The following is a 23,176-nucleotide window of genomic DNA, read 5'->3' on the forward strand; positions in this document are numbered from 1 at the left end:
ACATCTGTCAAAATAAAATTTTTTTGTTGTTTTTTGTATACGATCTTTATTCATTCATTGCGCCACGACCGAACTGACGGGGATATCCTCTGTTATTATGAATCTTAAAGACTGTGTCGGGTTCTCAGACTCTCTGGTACTTCCACAACAAAGAATTGTAGTGGGGGTTATCTCAGCCATGGTGGAGAAGGAATTGGGGGAAAGGAACTTTGGCTTTGACGCTCTGAAGTCCAGATTGAAACGCTACATGGAGGAAAAAAAGGATTGTTGCCATATGCGGGACAGCTGTCAGTTCACTTCGGGTGACCCATGTCATTCCTCCGACGCTCCATTGTTCCAACCTCTCGGTCGTATGTGGACTCCTCCGGCTGGACTCCTCCGGCCGCTCCGCCGCCGGAGGAGTCTGCATACGGCCGAGAGGTCGGATCAATGGAGCGCCGGAGGAATGACATGGGTCACCCGAAGTGAACTGACAGCTGTCTACTGAAAACATCTTTCTCGAATGTCGCCTGTGTTTGTTGTTGCTGGGACGTAGAGGTAAACCGGAAGTGGCTCTATAACCACTTGTTGACAGGGCTATAGCGCCAACTAGGGTAGCGGATTCAGCATGCTCCGGCCATTATCCGATCTCTTAAAGGCCATGTATTTTCGGATAATTGACATGGTCCGTTCGAGTAGCAAAATCGGTATAAGGCTTAATCCAATCTGGCTGTCCCATGCAAACGCACTGATAGAAGTCAGGTAAATGGCAGGTACTGTGGGACGCAGCATAGAAAGACAGGTAAGGGCCAGGTGCAGGAGGGGACACAACATAGAAAGACAGGACAGGGGCAGGTAAGGGAGGGAATGGGAATAGCCATGGTCCTTACCGTGTTAACAAGCTGTCTGTTTGTTTCTGATCACTAAAAAGGGAAAGATCACTTGAAGAAAGGATCTTATCCGCCAAGCCTTCACTGTATGATTTCTGTACTCAGCTTTTACTTTTTGGCCGTTGGACCCATGAACAAGTGCTTGGTATTTTATGTGTGGCACTTGCTACACATATCTCATCAGCTTCCCTAGTTAGGGCGACCAACCTGCTGTTTTGAGTTGCTATATTTGCCTTTTCAATGGCAAATTTAAATATTTCAATTGAAATATAAATACCACAAATATGTTTTCTTTGAAGAAGATGATTTAAAGCCTTTGATGACTCAAGTAAGATAGATAAATAAAGCATCTTAGTAATGGGGAGTATGTGTGTAATTGTTTTGTGAGTGTTATGTATTGTAATCAACTGCAGAGTGCCCAGCTCAGCCAGATTGTCACCAGCCTGTCACCCTACTCGTCACCCCACTCCAAAGCACCCCATACGTTGATGGGTGTCACCAAGACAGCCTACAGGTACAAACAGAGTCTTTCATGGCAAGCAAAGTAATCACACTATCTTTTTTATTTCATTGCCAAAATGGGGGGTAACAGTGCTGTAAGTAGAATCTGACAATTGTAAAAAGAGTGGGAAAGTGGGAAAGAGAGTGAATTTGAAAATAAGCAACCCTAGAAAACACTCGCTCCCTCTTTGCTCCCTCCTTCCCCTCTGTCTCTCCGTCACTGAGATGTGAAAGCTCCACCACAGGGGAATGAATGCAAGACTTCTCAATGAAAGCGTATAAGGAGGGAGCACAAAGGTCAAATTCCACACAATTTTACAACATACTTTTTGTGTTTGTATTTTGCTACGAAACACATGATTACTACTAAAACACATCAGTTCAATGAAGTGGAATGGAGAATAGATTTGAAAATAGGCCATATTAACTATACATCTAGTAAATTGTTCTATTCTATCTAAAGTTATTTAGCCATCTGTCCAGGCATTTGTCTGTCTGCTTATTGGTTTTATCAAACTTGTGTTAGTATAGTTCAGAGCCCTGCATTCCACAGCTGGCCTTATTGGGGGCTTGCCAGGTCTTCTGAAATGTTTGTTTTGATATTAGCTACAGCCAAGCTGACTCATCCACTAGGTTAGCAACAGCCCACTGAGCGGTTCACTCCTGGTTTACTCTCAGACATTCTGAGATGCATTCAACAGCCCAGCCTAGTTTTTTTCAACATAAAACAGAGCTATCATGTGGACATTTGGAATCAGATTTATTATACTCATCGATCTAATGTATTTATTTACTCCCATCTTGTTGTGGTGCACTGCAGCCACCAGGGAGCAGAGAACAAGCGCAGGAGGCTGAGTATCCAGGGGAGGTATCGGGCCCTCCAGCCCTCCCTGAAGGGCTTCTGTGCCCGGACACGGCCTCTGCTCACCTACCACAAACACAGGCTGTTCACCATGGAAGAGGCCGGCCCTGGCGCTCTGCAGGTAGCGTAGATCAGGTGTGGCCACCATGCCTGTGCTATGCTGCGTTCAACATGGCTTCAGGCGGACGGTAGACAGCAAACAGGATATCGCCTTAGAGGACGAGGGCAGCACGGTGAAATTAAGAGGCCGGGTTCAAATATTTTAACTTGTTGCCGTCCTCCCCGATGGAGTTTACAACAGGATGTGACCTGACCTAGCTCCCTCACACAAGGAAAAAACATGGGCGACCCGAGTAACGACAAGCCAATCATTTTGGATTTTATAGCTACATGCATTAATAGAATAATTACGTTAAATAATTGACATAACACAATTGTATTTTATATATTTTAATGCATTCTTTGTAAACAATACAACATCACCTTAGCAACATATTGTCATGCGTGTTTAGTTTTTTCCTTCTTGCCTTTCGGTCTGTTTAACCTAACCCTAACCCTGTATTTTGATTCCATAATATTTATACAAAAACAATATTTTGCATATATACTGTCCCGAGTTAACTAATTAACAAATAAAATAATGAAAATGAACACTTCCAGGTTTCGGGAAGTGTTTTATGTGTTTTATGAAAGTGTTTTATGGATATGTACTATGTGTGATATATTTCCCTATGTTTGTTTCTCCTCTCTTTCTCCATCTCCCTACCGTATTTTTCAAGGGCGGTCAGAGCACCAGCCCCCCATCCTCTTCCTCCTGGGAGCCTGTGGCCCAGTGCGCCGTGCCTACAGCTCCCCTCACCATCAGCCCTGGAGGATCCCTGACCTGTGGGACGACCCATTCAAAACCTCCCCCTCCGTCCTGCTCCTCTGGTACTGGAACTTTTCTGCTTTATACGAGGAAAGAATATGAGGAAAAGAGGGAGAGCAAAAGCATTTATCAACACATTTATTAAAAAATATATATATGTTACCCCTCCATTAGAAAATGAAGTCAACCTTTTGGTCAGGTTCACAGGCAGACTTCCTCAGATCAGAATTTTTTGAAGCACTTTGTCCCAAATTTTATTTGGGACACTAATGGGGTTCTAGATCCGACACTAGTTTGATCTCTGATCTTGCAACAGCTTTAATTTTCCTGTGATTTGTATGATGGACATATCAACATGGCACTAATCGTGCACCAAGTATAAAATTTGCACAAGAAGCCTTATTCCATAGCTTCTGGTGCATCTCAATCTCCCCCCACACGCACTGATGACACGCAACATAAAAGTTGTCCTTGCACTTTTGATTTAGTGAACGATTTATCCTGGCTTTAATGCCGTGATCTTTCCTCACCTATTTTTTGGACTTGCTCATTGAGTGGTCCCTCTCTCTCTCAACCCCCTCACCTCCCCCTCAACTTGAACTCTTCCTTCCCCCCACTCACCTTAGACTCTCCTTGCTGCAGCCACCTCCAGAGGGCCCCTTCAGGGGAGAGATGGTCCCAAAGACCAATGGAAGTCGACGTCGCTGAGCCCTGCGATCCCACCCTGGGCTGGGATGGCCCGCACCACAGTGGTAAGCTCATACCCCCACTGAGACACCTCCAGCTTTAACCACACACAGAGAACACTTCCTTTAGTCACAATGCCATCAACACCTCAGACAGAAAAGCAATTTACCTTTAAAACTGCACTCACATCACCCCCAGTCTGACTTTAATTGTAATTCTGTGAAATGTTGTTTGTTTTTGTTGTTTAACGTTTTTACATTTTTTTACGAACTGAAATCTCAAGGTAAAGTTTTCATTATTGTAATATAGTGCATAGAAAATCTGATGTATATACAGTATATGTATCTGTGTGCATGTGTAGATGAGGAGGGCTTGTCTGACCTACTCTGTGATCATCATGAAATCTCTGAACTTATGGAAGAGACCTACACAGAATATCCAAAACACACACGCATGCTGGCCTCACAGGTAAATCCTCCCACATACACAATGATACTTAATCAAACCTTATTTACCACCCACTTTGATTAAGTATTTTGTTAATATTTTGTTATCGTTGCGAGTGTGTCCCAGGATAGCAGTGGAAGTCTGCATTCATTAAGCCATGCACGGCCTCCAATGGCCGTTTAATGCTGGCTAAGGGAAACCCTGGTACAGACATGTTTAATGTCTCATTAAATCCCCTCATCTCAGGGGCCTGTCCACAGACGAAAGGGTGAGACTTTGTACGGCCTGGACAACATCATCATCCCCATGTCACTGGCCCCCGGTGCCAAGGTGGAGGCGAAACAGTGCAAACACATCCTCACACCAAGGTAGTGTGTGCGTGTGTGTGTTTTATCGTCCTTAAGGACCTGTACCTATAAAAACAACAGGGTCATTTTGGATACAAGTGTATCCGACTTCTGTCAATTTAAATTGAAATAAAAATGATCTGGATGTAAATATGTTTTTGTATTATTGATCTATACTGATTATATTTTCTTCTAAATGAAATAGAACGGTAATTTTATATTCTGCAGATCAGCATTTGATATATGTTTACAGCTTTCATAGATGCTATTCTTTGTAATACTGATTATTAATAGCTCTGCATTTATTTGAAATACTATAGCTGTAGTGAATTTTATAGTTAGCGGTCATCGGAGCTGGGCATGGAACAAACACAGCTGCTGTTAGCTCATTCACCTGCTTTGTGTTTCTCTAGCTGGAGGCTAGTTAGCATGCAGACATCACAGGAAATGAGAGGAGAGGAAGAGGGAGATGAGGTATGAAGACATCCCTGTAGATGCTGGCAGTTTTGTGTGTGTCTTATGTGAGTGTGTATATGTGTGTGCGTCTTTGCGTGTGTATGTCTTGTGTGACTTGGGAACTATGAGTTTCTTTGCATACACTGTGTGTGTTTGTGTGTGTGTGTGTGATTGACAGGTAGAGGTGATGACAGAAGAGGCGTTCCTCCAGAGACATCTGGAGCCTGAGCGGAGAGAGATCCTGCGCTGGTCCTCCTGGGGAAGAAGGCGATGCCGACAACGCAGCACTCGGTACACACACGCACACGCAACCCAATCACAGGAATCCAATAAGGACGTTTTTGAAATTGGCGAGTGTTCAGGTGACCTGATTGTAGTTCACACCTGCAAACTTGTCGCTTGTCGTTCTCTTGGTCAATTGGGTCATTCACGTAAATCGCGTAGAATCAAGAGAGTTTTTTTAAGGAGGGGGGGGGGGGGGGGTGCGGGCAAGGCTGTCCTTCATATGAAATATTATTGGATAATTGTTATAATTGACATTTCTCTGGGCCAATCGGAATCTCAGCACTTGCTTCAAAATCTTGAAGCACACAGCGCCAACTGAGCTCGCCTTTGGATGAGACACCTGGCTACCGCGCGAGTCTGATAGAAGCTCTTAACGTCAATTTGAGGTAGGGGTGTAGGCCTACGGTATAAACGGTATAGAAAATACACCAGTGTGAATTTGCGCTACGGTATGGATTTTGACATTACCGTAAGACCGGTGTGACCGGTCCGGTAGACAGTGTTGTGTGTAACGCGTAACAAAGTAAGTAACGCGTTAATACAGTAACCTAACTGCTTTTTCATGTAAAAAGTAAAGTTACGCGCAACTACTGAAAATATGGTTACGAAACATAGTTCCTTTTTCAATTCGGCGCCACGTTACTTTTCCCAGGGACAGATTTGACAGTGATACTGCCTTCTCAGGCAGTATGCTATTGAGCAAGCACGCAGGAGCGCAGCAAGCGCTCCTGCGTGCTTGCGTAATAGTCTCATTCCACACCGTACGAGACAGACGCTGGTAGCGTGAAGCTGTCTCTGCAATCAGACATTGCCTCCGCAGGCATTTTGAAAGCCAGTCCTTACGACAAAATGCCAGCAGTGGCATGAGATACCAAACGCTGTCACTGTATACCTGTGTAAGGACATGGTTCCCTTTCAAAATGTCGATAGAAAGGGCTTTAAAGAGATGGTCAAAACACTCGTTCCCAGGTATGCGTTACCTGCCCGCACACACTTCAGCCAAATTGAGATGCCACGGCAAGGTCCGCAAGCAAGTGGAGAAACAAATCCATACTATTAAACATTAGTGTTTTTCAGAGATGGAAGTAACTAACTTTTTTATGCAGTTTTGCTGCCTTACCAGTATTTTACCCCTTTAGAGGCATTTATGTTGAAATTAGAAGATAAAATTAACATACCGTGATACCGTTACCGTCTATGCCTCAAATCATACCGTGATATACATTTCAGTCCATACCGTACCGCCCTAATTTGAAGGAACTATCTTGTGTTAAATTCGAGGTAAGTCAAGCTTTTTGGAGCAAAAACAACAGCTATTTGTTTGCTTGATTCAACTAACGTTAGCTACCGCTTTTTCGATGTGATATAATCTACAATAATGTTGTATTTTTAGGACCGAGTCAACGCTGATTACTGCACGAACGTAGACCTTGCATAAAGTTAGTAAATTCTAACAACATAGGGCTATTTAGATAAATAATCTGGTAAGGGTGTTGTCCTAGGCTAATACACCAATAGCAAATTTCTGTATAATAAAGGGCTACATTTTGCATCCAAGTCTGTCATTTGAAATCTTTCCATTGTATTGTGTGGTACAACCTCCGTAATGAATATTCACGCTAAATCCCGCCCAGGACAGCTGGTGTCCATAAGAGAACCAATGTCAAGACCACGCTGAGAATGTATTGAATCTGTGACGGTTATCTTAATGAGCCAAGGCTTTTATGTGATTTGATAACAAAATCAATACAGCTTCTTCAAACAAGCTGCCCTTTCCAATAATTTCTGGAAACGGGACATGTTCTGATATAAGGGAGCTCCTCTCAGTGTTGCAATACCGCCCTCTGCTGGATTGTCACTCGGCCCATATTCTGGCATTGCCATGCCATGCGTGAAAGGAGAGAGAGAGAAGTCAGATAAGCCAATGCCGTCGTGTCTGGGTTCAAAACACCATCCGAAGGAACACAAAACTGTTTTCGGATGTATCGTCAACTAGGGCTGGGTATTGCCAGGTACCTCACAATTCAATTTGATTCTTTAGGTCTTCATTCGATTCGATATTGATCAAATTGCTTCGATGTCGATTCAATAATACGTGCAGATGACAAAAATGCCTAAATATTATTTAGAATTAACCATTTCATAATGAATTAACAATTTCATTGTGCTTTAACTAGCAAAAAGGGAATACACCATTTTATAGTATTGTTCCTAAGCTAAAGTTGCAGCATAAAAGTAATAATCATAACATGGAAAAATATAAAAGGGCATGTACATTTAGGTATACTCGCTTCTAGATTACAATGACTGAGCATGCCTCTTTTTTTATTTTTTATTTTTTTATGGAAATAATCTATTTAAAAAAATTCTGAATCGAAATTGAATCGAGAACAAATAAATTGCAGTGCGTTGATGAATCGATATTTTTACCCAGCCCTATCGCCAACTCCAGGAGTTGCTTCTGGGGCGTTGTGTTTCAATGAGGACTCAATGAGAATTTTGTGACGCTTGGTTTTGGACCAATAGGCCAGCTGGAGGGGAGGGGCCTTGCAGCTTGGGAGAGGAGGAGAGTCCCATGGAGACAAGCCCCGCCCTGCTAGAAATGGATGAGCATTCAGGCATGGAGAATAAACTGATGGTAAGGCCTTATAACATAACGTATACTCAAGAGCTCACCAAGCTACCCTCTTGTAAAAAAAAACACATTTAATAGTTGCTAATTCCAAGTTCAGGGTTAGGCTTCTGGCACACTTAAAGTCTAACTCCACAGTTTGGAGTGGACTGCTCATGCAAGAGAGCAGTGTGTTGGCATGGTTAGCGGCTCATCTCTGGCTCCTGATTGGAGGAGGCCTTTCCTAGCCATCGTGCAGCTCTTTGAGTCCACATACTCCTTATCAACCTCCTCCAGAGCCTAGACCACTTCAGCAATGAGTAGTAGGCATGGTCCTTCTCCCCAATTGACGTTAGGTTAACTCTAACTTAAACATAAGGCTTTTCTATGTGCACTTAGTGGCATACTCTTATTCTAATTTAATTTACCATGAAATTGTATAAAGACCTATACAATTTTGATACAGACTGACAGCAGGGATGGAACATAAATAAGCAATTTCAAAGGCTTCTCCATCTAACCATGAAATTAAAAGGTGTGTGTGTGTGTGTGTGTGTGTGTGTGTGTGTGTGTGTGTGTGTGTGTGAATAGGGGTTTGTTGAATAAATGATTAATATTATTCATACACTGCTGTGGGATCAGGACCCATACTTATTTGAATGCATTTCAACCTGTTATTAAGATTAAACCTTGGGGCTCTTAAAACCGCAAGATGTCATGGCGCTACTATGGCAACCAGTTGAAATAGTTTTGTTTAGTATTTTCTTTGGCAGGGCTATGAGTTTAACATTACTAAATAAATACTAAACATACAACGTGTCTACTGTTTACCATGATTGTATCGAATGAAGCGGTAAATTAAAAACATCCATTGAATGTTCTTTAAGTGTATTTATATTATTAACGTGCTCACAAAGGTTTGTTTCACTCCATTCCGTATTCCATTCCACAGTTTTTTCAATCATTACACATTATTTAACAGCCAGTCCTTTATGCCAACTGATGGTTTGCATTGAATGTTGTGTATGTTTGCGACTGGTTCACCCTGCACTTTTGTCTAAGACAACCCTAGGGGCCCAGGTACACAAACACACACTGACGCACACTGACACACACACACACAAAGCCAGAAGCCATAAACACACTCTTCCTGTGGGGTAGTGGGCTACAAGCACAGATGATGAAAGCCATGGTTGAGTGTTTGATGTCAGCAGCACTTTCACCAGTCCAGTGCACTTGGAAATGACCGTTCATTGAACAATTGATTAGATTATTTCGATTATTTTGAATACATACAGTAATAATTTGTTATAAATCATATTATATAGCATCTATAAAATATGCTATATGTAACAACATATGAAATTATTCAGACACAGACAACCAGGAAAAACAGCCGTTAAATAGTGCACGTCAGTTCTTTAATGCTGCTGTAGGCAAGAGTTGAGGGATGTCAAAAGAAAAAGCAGAAAAGAGCGTAATTTTAAGAGAGCAAGAAAAATGGACTGCCCAAAGCGCTTTGTTTATGTGATTGACGGCCACGTGAACTAAGTCTAATTGAAGTAGTAGATAAATAAATAAGCATTTCACTCACTCATAGTTGACTGAAGGCTATGGCATTTCTAACAAATTAAACTCAAGTTATGCTTCTTCAAATCTAACCTACTGCACGTTTTTAAGTTCAGTGTGGCGAGGAAGTATGCTTCCTTGTGTTTAGTGTGTGCACAAGTTTATCAAATCATATACATGCTTGCATCTGATATGATTGTTTGTGTGTGCCGTCCCCTTTGTACCTGTACCTGTAGCCTGCATCCCCATGGGAGCCTCGCTCGTTTCCCCTGAACGAGGCTGCGGAAGAGAATGCTCTGCCCTCTGTGGATGCAAAGGAGCCCACAGTCCTGTGCCGCGCTGTGCCATTCTCTATCCTGTCCTCTTACGGTGCTTCGTCAGTGCCCTCTGTTGGACAGAACAGGAACAGCATGGTACCATTGTGCAGCTGCTGAGGGAGTGGCACAAATGACTCAGTTAATGTTTCTGTTAGAGCTTTTTCATTTAGATGATACACTGGTTTGATTTGGTTGCATTCTACTTCTTTTTTTATGTCAACATGTGTTTTTATTGTTTTATCAGTTTTTGCAGTTTGTTTCAAACTGTCCGAAGGATCATACCCCATATCCCTTGAATAGCATCCTGACATGACAAGCAATTTCCTTCTCTGATCTATCCCCCTTTTACTGTTGAACAAAAGATTTGTTCCACATCCATTTTGCATGGATCAAATACATCTGCTATAATTTATCTAATATCTAATTAAAAAATATCTAATATCTTTTTTAAGAATTATTATTGTTGTCTATACTGTCTGTTCCTTTTAAATGTGTAGATATAAAAACTGTTAATAGAACCTCAACATCTTACATAACTCTTTTTGTAACTTGTAAATTGGATTTTAACCTTGGAAACATTTTTTTTATCACTAAGATTGATGTTTATAATTGCTTATAATATAACAAAATAGAACAATTCCTTCTATTTTTAATAATTTTAAATCAAGACCCTTTTTTTATCTCCTTGAACTTTTTGAGATGACAGTAAAACTGTTTGTTCCTTTTAAATGTGTAGATATAAAAACTGTTAATAGAACCTCAACATCTTACCTAACTTTTTGTAACTTGTAAAATTAGATTTTAACCTTGGAAACATTTTTTTTATCACTAAGATTGATGTTTATAATTGCTCATAATGTAACAAAATAAAACAATTCCTTCTCTTTTTAATAATTTTAAATAAAGACCCCTTTTTAAATCTCCTTGAACTTTAAGAGTTGACAGTAAAGCATCTTAAATACATAAGGACGAAGAGGTGAAGAGCCAATTATGGGATTGTGGATAGGAGGTAATAGGCCTACACACTGTGTAATGTGTATGTCTGGGACAATATAGCAACAAGTATTCAGGCATAGGGAAGTATCTTATGAATTGATTAAGGTTAATTTCCCATCCAATCCCAGGGCCCATCCAGCAAACCTGGAAAAAAATTGCCACTGATTGTTCGGACGTTTCTTTGCTCTGATTGGTTATCATACATAGAAATTTCGGTCTGCACCCGTTGATAACCATGGGCCTATAAACGCCCCTTGGAAATCGAAAATGAACTGAGATGTTCTTGACGTATTTGCGAATTGGTCTCGCGATATATGGCTACAAACAACTCGCCTTGTAAGATCAACCCAATGAGTATGATTATTTATCCCAAAGGCCGAACCACACAAAGTGTATGAGGAGAGGGGGTGTTTTCACACTCATTAGCAGGCCTCCCCTCTAAATTAATTTAGAGGGGAGGCCTGCTAATGAGTGTACTATAAAATTTTACAAAAGGCTAGAAAATGTGAAAACACCCTCTCCTCATACACTTTGTGTGTTCCAACATCCTCCTGCGCTCCACATTTGTCAGGTGAATCAGAAAATCCATGTCAGAAGCAGAGGTGAACATGTAAGACAATGAATGAAACAACATATGTGGCGTTATTGTTGGTACAGTGTATTAGAAGTGAATTAGGTCTTGAATTGCTTTCATAATGGTCCTAACATTACATTTAACTGAACCCTGAAACCGACAGCATATGCCTACCGTAGTATATTTAATGTTCGCCTGTTGGTTTCCGTGGGTCCCACCTGTCCCACCAAATTGTAGCGTTATAGACCTAAATCCAATGCAAATGAGCATGCTCTTATGAAACTAATAGGTCTTTGTGCCGAGTCATTTAAGGGGTTTGTCTGTGCCATGTTTGCCTACTGATGTGAGAGGTCTAGCCGTCACATGGACTTACTGTAAAATCAATTAGTAAACATTGACCTAATATGTTTTTAAATTGCAAATCCATTGTGAAATGTCGTGTAGGCAGGGCATGGCCACTTGTAGTTATTTCTTAAACACTTAATTGTGTCGTATATTGTTAGACGTTTGTTTGGCTGTCATTGCAACGATAATACTCCTTGGGGCGCTGTGAATGCATCGGGGAAATAATAAATGCCACATTGTAACAGTCTGCATGAAGCATTCAGAATGTAGGCTTATGTATTTAGGACTAGGTAGACCTAGTCCTAAATACATATATATATTTCAACCTGTGATTTAAGAGATAAAGGTGCCATTGTAGCTATATATTTAGGCCTATAGGCCTACCTGCTCACATATCATCTTGAAGACAATAATTGTCCATACTAGCTACATTTGAAGATCAACCACAATATCAAAACATTGTCATTAATAAATTGACATTGTACCATGAGCCTATGATACGAAATGTGTGTTTCTGTCTTTTGTCTTCCTGACGTTGACTCTCTCTTACAGTGCTTTTGGACTGAGCAGTAGGGAGGTTACGGTTGTCTCTGTGGTGGACTTGCATGTGAAACATAAGAATTCAACAGTATCCATAGCAATACTGGACATTGAGCTTCTGATACAATCATTACGGTAGCGCCAAAACTGCGGGCGGCGCTCTGTGCTGATTAAAATCCCGCCTGTCTGACACTGCGCTCCGGTACTGAGTTCCTCTGCAAAGGCACTGCTGGGCAGGTAAATATTTTAAATATTTATCGATGGAATACTACTACTAGAAAGGTGATATTCGTAGAGTCTTTATATGGCTTACATATATGCATTATTGCCGGGTGTATTGGAGGAATGATCAAGTTTGAGTTGATTTCTATTATCTGCTCTTTATAGCATGCATTGAGGCTGAAATAATGGACTGTCGCTGTTCATTGATGGGGAATGGGCGCATTGTTCGTGTCAAGTCTTATTGATTATGGATTTCGAATGCTATTTTGCCTGGGAAGTGTTTCATCTTTAATTTCGGAGGATTTTGTGTATTTGTGTGTTCAGCACAAAGGCAAGGAATACTTCGAGAAGCTATTGATTAGTCTAATTGTCATATTGCCAAGGCAATATGACAAGCTTTTTGTCATCGGGACATAACTGCTGCGATGGGTTCATGAAGCTTTACTCATTGCTCACTGCGGGGAATCCTACCAGTACCTGTCGTCGACGTGTGTGTGTTGCATGGATGTTATAATTTCAGTGGTACACGGGTGAAGTCAGTCATATGTCGCCTAGCCGGTGTTTTTTTTTTTTTTGCAATGGATGGTAATCTGCTTCAGTCGTTGGGTAGGGAGGGACATCCGCCATTCCGATGTACCGGTACAGCCAGTAATCTAACATCGATCCATTCGCTATTGGTAGAAAAAAAACACAATGGACGGCAGGCAGTGGGGGAGAACAAAAAATACACAATACACCTTCAAGGTGTGTGTGTGTGTGTGTGTTGATGGGGTGGGGGTGGGGGAGGGGGGGTACAGGTGCTGAGTCATAAGGGCTAAATTATCAATCATAGTTATTCGAGCATAATATGATTGTGTGATGCATATATTCTATATGTTGCCTGTTTTTACAAAATATTCTTGCAATGTAATATGGATGTCGGATGGAATACATATTTTGCCAATAATACAATTCAATGTATGGTTTGACGAACGATTTTGCCCTGTCTGTCTTTCTGTATGGCCACCGGTTTCGTTGTATGACAAAGGCAACCGTTGATATATGGCAAAATTCTATGATGAGGAAGACAGGTAAAGCATATCAACCCCCAGTTTGTGTGTGTGTATGTGTGTGTGTGTGTGTGTGTGTGTGTGTGTGTGGGGGGAGGGGGGCTTCTATAATTTTCCCTGTGTCACTTGCCCTCTGTTACAACGGCTGCAGGTAGCTGGTACGCTCCCTGCATTCGGAATGAGGCCAAGATGGAGTGGGAGAGCTACAGTCAGTCTGGCAGGCTGGCATCTTGGTGCTCGCTCGTCCAGAGGTTTGGAGGGGGAGGGGGGGGTCCCATTTGTGACACACACAGGCATGCACACACACCTAGTGTTAGAACGTCTGGTCTAAATCTACCCATCCTTGCTTATTTGCTTGTCAGTGCAGTATGAGGTGGGTCCACATCAAGGATGGCTGATTAACTTTCTGTTCTTCTGGTTCTGTGTGCGGTGAATGGCTGTAAACCCCGCGAGGCGTGTAACACTGGCTCCACATCTCATGTCCATGTCACTCTCCAGACTGCATGCGTGGCCCACTATAACATCGCTGAGATACAGAACGTGTGCAATCAGCTTATGTTTCTTTTGTTGGATATTTCTCAACTTTCTCAATAGAAATGTGCGATTTTTGCCGAGTGCCGTGTGCCTTTATCAGCCTTGACAGATGGGTCGTTTTCAATATAGATATATGAATAAATAAATACATATTTAAATATATAAAACTTGCCTGGCCTGGTTAAACCAGACCATTACGCAAGTAGCTGTTTGGTGCCCTGCTTTGGTCTAACCCACATTGATATGCATGCTGCAGTCCAGCAGCAGCAATGGAAAATTTCCAGGTTTAGAAAAAACGCATCCTGCCATGTTTGCACCAAGACAATGGACTTCATCATTTGCTGGGCAAATTAGCCATTAGCCACTCAAAATATAGGGGAGGCCTATTACTTTGTGAATCTTAAGGGGTAACTGGATATTGGAAATGCTAAGTTTTATTCCTAAAGCAAATATATATTGTCTTTTGGGAAATCTATGTTTTATAATGAACATTACCACTCACTTGGACAAAGTTGTCTCTGTAACCCTTTATATAAAACCCAGAAACAGAAACCCAGAAAGAATTCAGGGAGTAGGGTAAAAACAATGTTGGTCACTTCATTGGAGAGGTCGACGATAGAAAACATTACAACCACAACAACCACATCCTAACTTCATCCAGGGTAGGATGGCCTCATAGTGCCTATACACCACCACCCTATCACTCAACTCTGTGGAGGTGGGGACCGGGTGGGGGTCTGGGATTACCAGGAAGAAGCACGAAGAGAACATGAAAAGTAGCATTGAAAGGCCCCAGTCAGCACGAAAACCAGGACCTTCATTGCTGTTTTGCCATCGGTTTTAACCACTGAACCGCTTGCCACATATTGAGACTCTCCCCTCGTATGGAGTGGAGAGAGCAAGCCACTTGGGTTGCACAAGTCCCCCATCTGTTCTCCCCGTGCCAAGAGGGGCAGCAGCTCTTTGATGCCTTTCTGGTGGTCCAGTGTGCTAGAATTGTCCTGATGACGATCACATCCTGTGAAACAGGGATTAAATTTGGTTTTGTTGCTAGTTACTAGTTACGCACCCGTAAGAGTGGTTACGGACGCGGTTATGCAGATCCAATTTAAATGAGGTTTGTCAGCCCTATTCTGGTGTAGGAAATGACACAGGCATACAACCTTAGCTTGGAGGATCGTTCATTCTAAACGACACAAGAGTTCAACCTAGCATGCCTGAACCATACAGTATATGGCTACAGAAAGCTGAAGAGCACCAAATCATAAAATCATACCACAGGGAGAGCATAAATCCCAATGAGGGCTGACCAGAAACTGCTGGTGACCAGTCATACCTGAGTTGATACTGCAGAGTTCTACGATACAAATTCTTCATGACAGTCAGGTGACAGGAAGGGCAGTGCTCAGTGACCCGGGAGGAGCAGAGTTGGGTCAAATGGTGTGCTCCTTGGTACACTTTGCTGTGTCAGTGGGTGGGTGGGTGGGTGGGTGACACAACAAATGACCCTAATGGATAAAGTTCCCTTAATGCCAAAGGATGCAACACCCTGCAAGTGCTTTGGGATGCGTTCAGTTAGACAAGGAGAGAGTTTATCTGCAGTGGTTGCTTGTATGTACTTGGGCATTTAGAAGAAAGTTGTAGGCCAGACTTAAGATAAGCTGTTTTTTTCAGGTATCTGGAACACAAACAAAAGCCTTTCTTATGACCCCCTCATCTTTAATCCGACCAATGCCCAAATGTGAATACACTCCAATTAACAAACACACACCTGGCATTATAACTACAGCCTCAACATATGCTTTGCTGATTTGTGTATAGCAGTGGCTCTACCATGTGCGGGGATTTTTCTTTCCATTAGCCCTTATTACTGTCCATCCATGTTGAGGTAAGATTGCACAATACATGTTCATGAACTAGCCTCTTCCCCCAGCACTCGTGGGAGTGTGGTCAGATATGTATGTGTGGGTTGAGTGTTGTCAGAGGAGTGTGTGTGTGTGGGTTGAGCCTGAGGAACCATAATGGACTGGCATTACCATTTATTTTTTATTCTCTCCCTTTCTGTGTCTCTCTCTGCCTCTTGTTTCTTTCTGCCTATCTCTGTGTTCCCTTTTATGCAACGACTTTTGTTTTGCCACTGTTTCTATTCACTCTACGGCTGACTTCTCATCTCTTTTCCCACTTTGCTTATTCATTCAGTTTTGCCTCTCACTTTCTCTAGGCTGTGTATGATTAATCTGTCTGTCTGTTTGACCGTGTGGGGGTGTGTGGTGGCACTCAGATTAACATTAAACACACACACACACACGCACACACACACACACACAATGTGTGAAACACAATTTTTATGGCGATTTGAAATGAATGTGTGAGAGATGGGGTACTGGGGGTGCCATACAGTGTGTTTGGGTTATGGTTGAGTACTGACTGGTTGGCTGGGACTGGCCATGCTTATTAGCCCAATCGCCCGGAGAGAGTCCTTGAGTTGAGATGGTAAAGGAGACTGGTTCATTCTATAGCTGGGGCATCACTTTGTGGATTGCATCGTCATGGCAACATGTAGGGAGCTGGGCTATGCTACTTACCAAAATGAAAAGGCTGATTTGTCTAGTTCTCTCATTGTCTTTAGTCAAGCTGTGTATGTAGCATAGTGTTAAAATCTCTCTACATAGTATTTTATATCTTGAGTTCATAGGTCTTAATTTATGCATGCACGCACGCACGCACACACTCACACAAGTGGGCGCATATACCACCAAATTGACAGGCTGTCATTGGACACCTCTGCGAAAGGCCTGGCTCTCTGTGATCCCACTGTGCTTGCTGAGTGGGAAGCTCAGCTCACAGTGGGGGGTCAGGGTCAAAGTCAGAGCCACAGCTAAATAACATGTTGGTGCTTTGATTTATCTTTTGTGCCCACAACTGTTCTTATTTGATGTTCTTTATTTTGTTGATTCTGTGGTTGGATTCTCTTTCTTTGAGTACATAAGGGATGATGGATTACCGCCTCATTGGTTTGTGTTCAAGAGCTCACGTTTGTTCAGTGTCCTACTGTCTTAACCAAACAAGTTGTCTTTAGAGGGAAAATTCAGACACAACAAATGTACAGGAACCCAACACACACTAACAGACTGTATGTGTAATGTGCCCACTGATATGTTCTTGGATTGGCCACAATGGTTATTCAGGGTTGGCCATGGGACAGTAAGGCATGGTCATAAAAATGTTAGCAAGTTATGGGAAAGATATGTCTGTCTGGGAGGGTTGTTTAGGTTGTTTAGTCTGTATGTTTCATAATGTCTCTTATCTAAATTGAACTGCAATTTAGACAAGAGACATTATGGAATTAACTGAGGGTGTATGGCAATCAAAAGTATATTTGTGTGTGTATAGTGTACCCATAAAGTAGAAGATGTATTGGAGAATAAATTGACTGCACGTTTGTAGGTGCTGTAGGTAAGAAGTCAGCTATCAGTGAGTGAGTGGCATGTGGAGTTGGCTGCGGCTGCTCTTTATGAGCCAATTACAATGTTTGATGGTCATTTCCAAACAATCAGGGCACCTCTTCCCTGATTGGTTCGGGTAATGCATCTTGCATGTCGCTCACAGGGGCGGGAAATGCAGCACAACTCGATAACGGGAAACCAAGGGAGGGAGGGCGCAGAGGGGGAGGGGACATCTTTAAAATCGTTTTTTGCTGTTGGCAATACTCTACTGCTCTCTCTTCACATTTCTTGGTTCTTACCTATAATTAATTTAATATTTAATATTCGCAAGCTCCACTGAAGACACCAGAGGAAGTTTTGGATACCACCATTTTGGCAAAAAAGACTAGGATTAGGCCTATGCTGGTCCCACTGCATTGAAGAAGGACTTGAAGTGGTGAATTGAGGGGACTTGAAAAGCAGCAGGCTGATTGTGAAGAACAATTTCCACCCTGTAACAATCTTCTTTCTGTCTTTTGACTGTGATATTTAAATAAGAGCCCATATGTAAAAGCCAATCTTAAGATAAGTGCCCAACTACTTTCTATTTTGCGATCAGTAAGTCAATGTTTACCTTTCAATGTGTACCTTTTTGTAATGCTTGTTTGAGTTTTGTCTGAATTGCATCAAAACAGGTCACAAATTGTATGTAGTCATTAGAATTCAGCAAATGATGCATAATGCCATCCTTTCACACTGATTTTTAAGGTGAAAGTATGATAGGTGAACCCAACTCAATGATGGATGATGTAAAAATTGAATTCTGTAATGGACTACATTATGGCCTGTCTTAAAAGTCTGTTACACACACACACACACACACACACACACACACACACACACACACACACACACACACACACACACACACACACACACACACACACACACACACACACACACACACACACACGAGAGAGAGAGAGTTATTCGATTATGAGTGGGGGTCTCACCTTACATGTGATTAAATGTTGGAATCCAGTTGAAGGAGAAATTACAGGATTATAAGGGGGGCGGTGGCAGGGTCGTGTTAGCTGTAATACACCCATCGTGTAGGGCAGATTCATGATGTAAGCCCATGGGGGAAGGCGTGGTGGCTTGCTGGTGTGTAAACCTGAAGCGGACAATCTTTAGCAAATGACTGTGTGTGGTATGTGTGTTAATGGGTCTGTTGAGTCATAGACACAGACAGAGCCCCTAAAAACACACACACAGTGGCGGAAACAAAAACACAAAACCACTCGTTGTTGCACATCAATTGCCTAACAATGCAACAGCAAAGAGCTTTCACAGATGATGTCTGATTGGCTGCTCCCAGAGCCTCTGCTCTCCTCTCTCCACTCTGATTGGTCCAGCGGATCAATATTTTGCTATATCTTATCCTCTTGTTGTCTGTGTCTCTGCGCATGCCTTGAGCCGACTGTGCTGTTGTTATTCAGCAGTATAGGGATGGGAGGGGACATGTGTTTGCATTCTATGAAGTGCCTTCAGCAATCTATACCTCTCTCTCTCTCTCTCTCTCTCTCTCTCTCTCTCTCTCTCTCTCTCTCTCTCTCTCTCTCTCTCTCTCTCTCTCTCTCTCTCTCTCTCTCTCTCTCTCTCTCTCTCTGCGTCTTATTCTCTTGCACATTTGGATGCTCCTTTTTAATGCATCATATTTTCGCCACCTCATGACAGCTGGCTGTCTAGTTCATTGTTGCCACTCAAGCAACCCCCCCCACCCCCCCCCCCCCCACACACACACACACACAAACACCCCCACCCCCTGCCGTTCATATCCCTTGTTCATCCCCATCACCCAGCAGTCCACAAACCCCCACGGCTACCATGGCAACGCAGCGCCACAGAGCCAATAGCCGAGGCCGCAGGAATGTCTGTTATACGGTGATCTTCATGAACACTAGTCACACACACAACACAACACACACGCACCCACAGATGAGTATAATGTACGTAACATTAGAAAATGATGTGTATCTATTATATAACAAAATATATAGATACAAAAAAACTGTATATATGCAGCTAAACGTATTTCTTATATACACCTTCATTTTCTCTTTTGTCATGTCTTTCCTTCCTGTAGTTTCATCTCCGTATAAATTATCAAGGTTTACAACTCAAGCTGTCCTTCAATCTTTTTTTATTGATTTACTTATGGAAGAACTAAATCTTCCCTGTATTTTGTTGGCCAGCAAATTCAATATTGGCCACAAGTGACCAGTAAATAGAAGCATTGTTATGCTGTTAATGTAATTTGCTCCTGCTAATGCGGTTATTAACTGTGGCAGCTGCAATTTTCAACCCATACCAAGCTTCAAGTCCATTTTTTTTTTCTGTGGTACCACCCAAAATATTGAACCTTAACCATCAGCTAAAGGGAACTGTCCCTTTTCTTGAGTCCCTTAAACCTTTTCTTCAGTCTATTAACAGGAATCACTTTCAGTTCCATCTCTGTTTGGAAAACACATTATTTTTATACTGAATCGCTGTTTCGACTTTTAGCCCTTTCACCTATTCGCTCTATTTTCATGTTGTATTGGTTCAAGCTCCATTTTGCACTCCACTGCCCTTGAGCATGGCATAATGGATTTTTGGGGGTCACCGCCTCCGATCTGCAGGTTCACCTGTGTACACGCATGAAAATCTTTTTTTTTTTCGTTGATTTCGATTTGATGCACCATAAATCTCGTTGTTTTTGACTAAATAAAAGTTTAAAGGGAACGCTGTCCTGTTTATGCACACAAACGTATCGCGACCAGATACAATATCAAATCTGTCATCTTCTACATCCTGTTTTTAACCAGGATAAGTAGATGAGAACACACACACACACACACACACACACACACACACACACACACACCCCTACCAGTACCACTAATCAGTAGCTCTTCATATGAACACAATCCCCATCCATTCTGATATCAAGCGACGCTTGAACTGATGCAGTTAATGCTGTTATTGGTTGCCATGGAGACTGACAGAGTTGGACTGTTGCCGTGGAAACCGTTAAGAGTGGCTGCTCTTTGCAACCCACGCCACATCCAGCGGCACTGTTATTGAGAGTGTGTGTATGTGTGTGTGTGTGTGTGTGTGTGTGTGTGTGTGTGTGTGGGGCGGGGGCAGTGCAAGTGGGGTGTGGTTAAGTTATGGGTACCTAGTCATATCATGGATATATACCATAATTATTAGTTGACCACTGAATATTATTTTAGAACACTTCATACACCGTATTATTGTACCTTTTTAAACTAAACTATAATATGTGTTTCAATAATGTTGTATTTGTATTAAATCTGAAGTATATTTGCCACGTGGTTTGGTCCAGCTAATGCACAGCCGTAGCAGTTTGACAAGAAAATGACTTGTCAAAGCCCACATCAGAGAAAGGGAAGAAGCAGTATGGTAAACTGCGCATGGCTTACTGTAGGAAACACATGCATCTTTTGAATGGCTAGTCTAATGAAAAATGTTATTTATATATGATAATGCCATGTGTATATCTAGTCATGATTTTTATACATATTTTTATCATAATGAATGCATCTTTGAGTCAATTACTAACGTATTATATAGTCCATTTCACTATTTGATTGTGTTTTAGAGCTTTTGAGGATTGTAACAGGGCCTCTGGAAACTACAGTTCACTGGAGGTTTTGATGCACCATTCAAATATGTTGTGATGGAGGATTGAAACATGCTAACAATAAACATTTATAACCAGTTTTGATGCTTGGGCAATCAAAGTCAAAGTAATGGGTTCCATTACTTGAAGTCCACCATTGGCTCTGCGTTTCGTTGCAGGGGGTAAAACCAATGTTTTTTTTCGTGTTACTTGGTATATGCTAGTTTTGCAGCGAGGGAGTTGAAGAACCATCACTGACCCAAATATACTCCATAATGCCAGGCCTCACAAGACATAGGATTATAATAGTGTCCAGTTGATGCATGATAAGTCATTTATTAACCATATATTTTTAGAAAGAGATATTTCTTATTAGTCTAATTAACGGCAGCAAATTTCAGCCCACACTTTCCATTCATTTTTATCGTTGGAATGTAAATTAGAAGTCATTCTGAGCACTATTTTCATCCGTACAGTCAAGAGAATTTAGGTTGCATACTAAGCAGCTAGATGAAAATGATTTTAATGAACACACAATGTGTTACATTTTACATTTTTTATTTAATTGATTTCTTGGTAGGCTATTCGATTTATGTTTATTTGGATATTGCCAACTTTATTGATCAACCAATTAAAGCCTGAAGACCAATATTGCTGCGCTTACTGTGTTAATGTAAAACATGTAGTTTATCAATGAGAATACATTGCAAAGACATTTAAATGTATATTGTGTGTTTCACAGTTTGTACAGTAAAAACCCGTATGTAGGCAATTTGAGGCTTTGAGATCCATAACTAGCCATAACTTTCCATTATTTCCCTTTTTGAAGTTCTTATATCCATCCATCCACATCCACATTGGCAATAAGAAGATCCTTTTCTAGAAGCTTATTCTCTCTGGTGCCAAGGTGTTTCAAAACAAATTGTAATCCTGCGGGGATGAATCGCAGGTCAGGGCAACCATCGATTAATGGTCGTACTTCTGTGTGTTCATGTGTCTTCCTTGGTGACCCCCCCTCCCTTTGCCCCTCCGCCCTTGGGGGACACAGTGATTGGTTGTGATTGTGCATCGCTGAATTTACGAAACTGTTCATTATGGCTGATGTTTAAAGTGCAGTACATTAAAGTACTACTAGGTTTAAAGGTGTGACGTGTAAGTGTTGGCAAACTGTGGCAAACTGGCAAACACAAAATAGGGGGCAGCATGATACCAGAAAGTGGGTGTGCCCACTGCTATAGAGAGCCCCTCCCCTTCTGGTAGACATCCATGGCACCTTATATATGTTTAATCATGGCACAATTCAAATGGGATCAAACTACCGTACACATTTTTCCAAAATAAGGTCCGATGAGGGACAGCTGGACTTAGGCTCTCTATTTTATGGAACAAGGACATGCATAGTCCCTCTCAAAGGCCTTAGAGGTCGAAGCCTTAGCCGATATTGTTAGCTATATTTATATTAAACATTTTTTTTTTCTATTTTAATTTAATTTATTATGCACTTCTTGCAAAACCCTGAACAAATTGTATAAATCCCTCAACGACAACACCCCTAGGTTTCAATCAGCATTCCAAGTAAAGTAGCTAATTGCTCTGACGCTTTGACCCATTTGTGGGACTAATCTCCAACAGTGCTGTTAGTTGAGTCTGACATATGCTATGGAATCCGATTTAGAAACTGTTCTCTATTCACAGTACTTCAATAGGATGCTAGCCAATTGAAGTACTGAGCAAGTCTCTCAAATATTAATTAATAAATGTCTGGAATTTGTGATGTCACTAATTAATTTAGGCTGTCATCCTGGACTGTCTGGCCTCTATAAGTGAGGCTATATAAATGCTGTTAATTTAAGTTTAGAGAGATACTAATAAAAACTTTTTTATGCAATACAAATAATTACCTGAGTTTCCTATACAGCCAATCATGATCTTGGAGGGTAATGCATTTTGTGTCCTTGCTATTACGTCATCTAGGTGCATATTT

The sequence above is a fragment of the Pollachius pollachius genome (genome assembly GCF_949987615.1).
Source record: "Pollachius pollachius genome assembly, chromosome: 3".
NCBI lineage: Eukaryota > Metazoa > Chordata > Actinopteri > Gadiformes > Gadidae > Pollachius > Pollachius pollachius.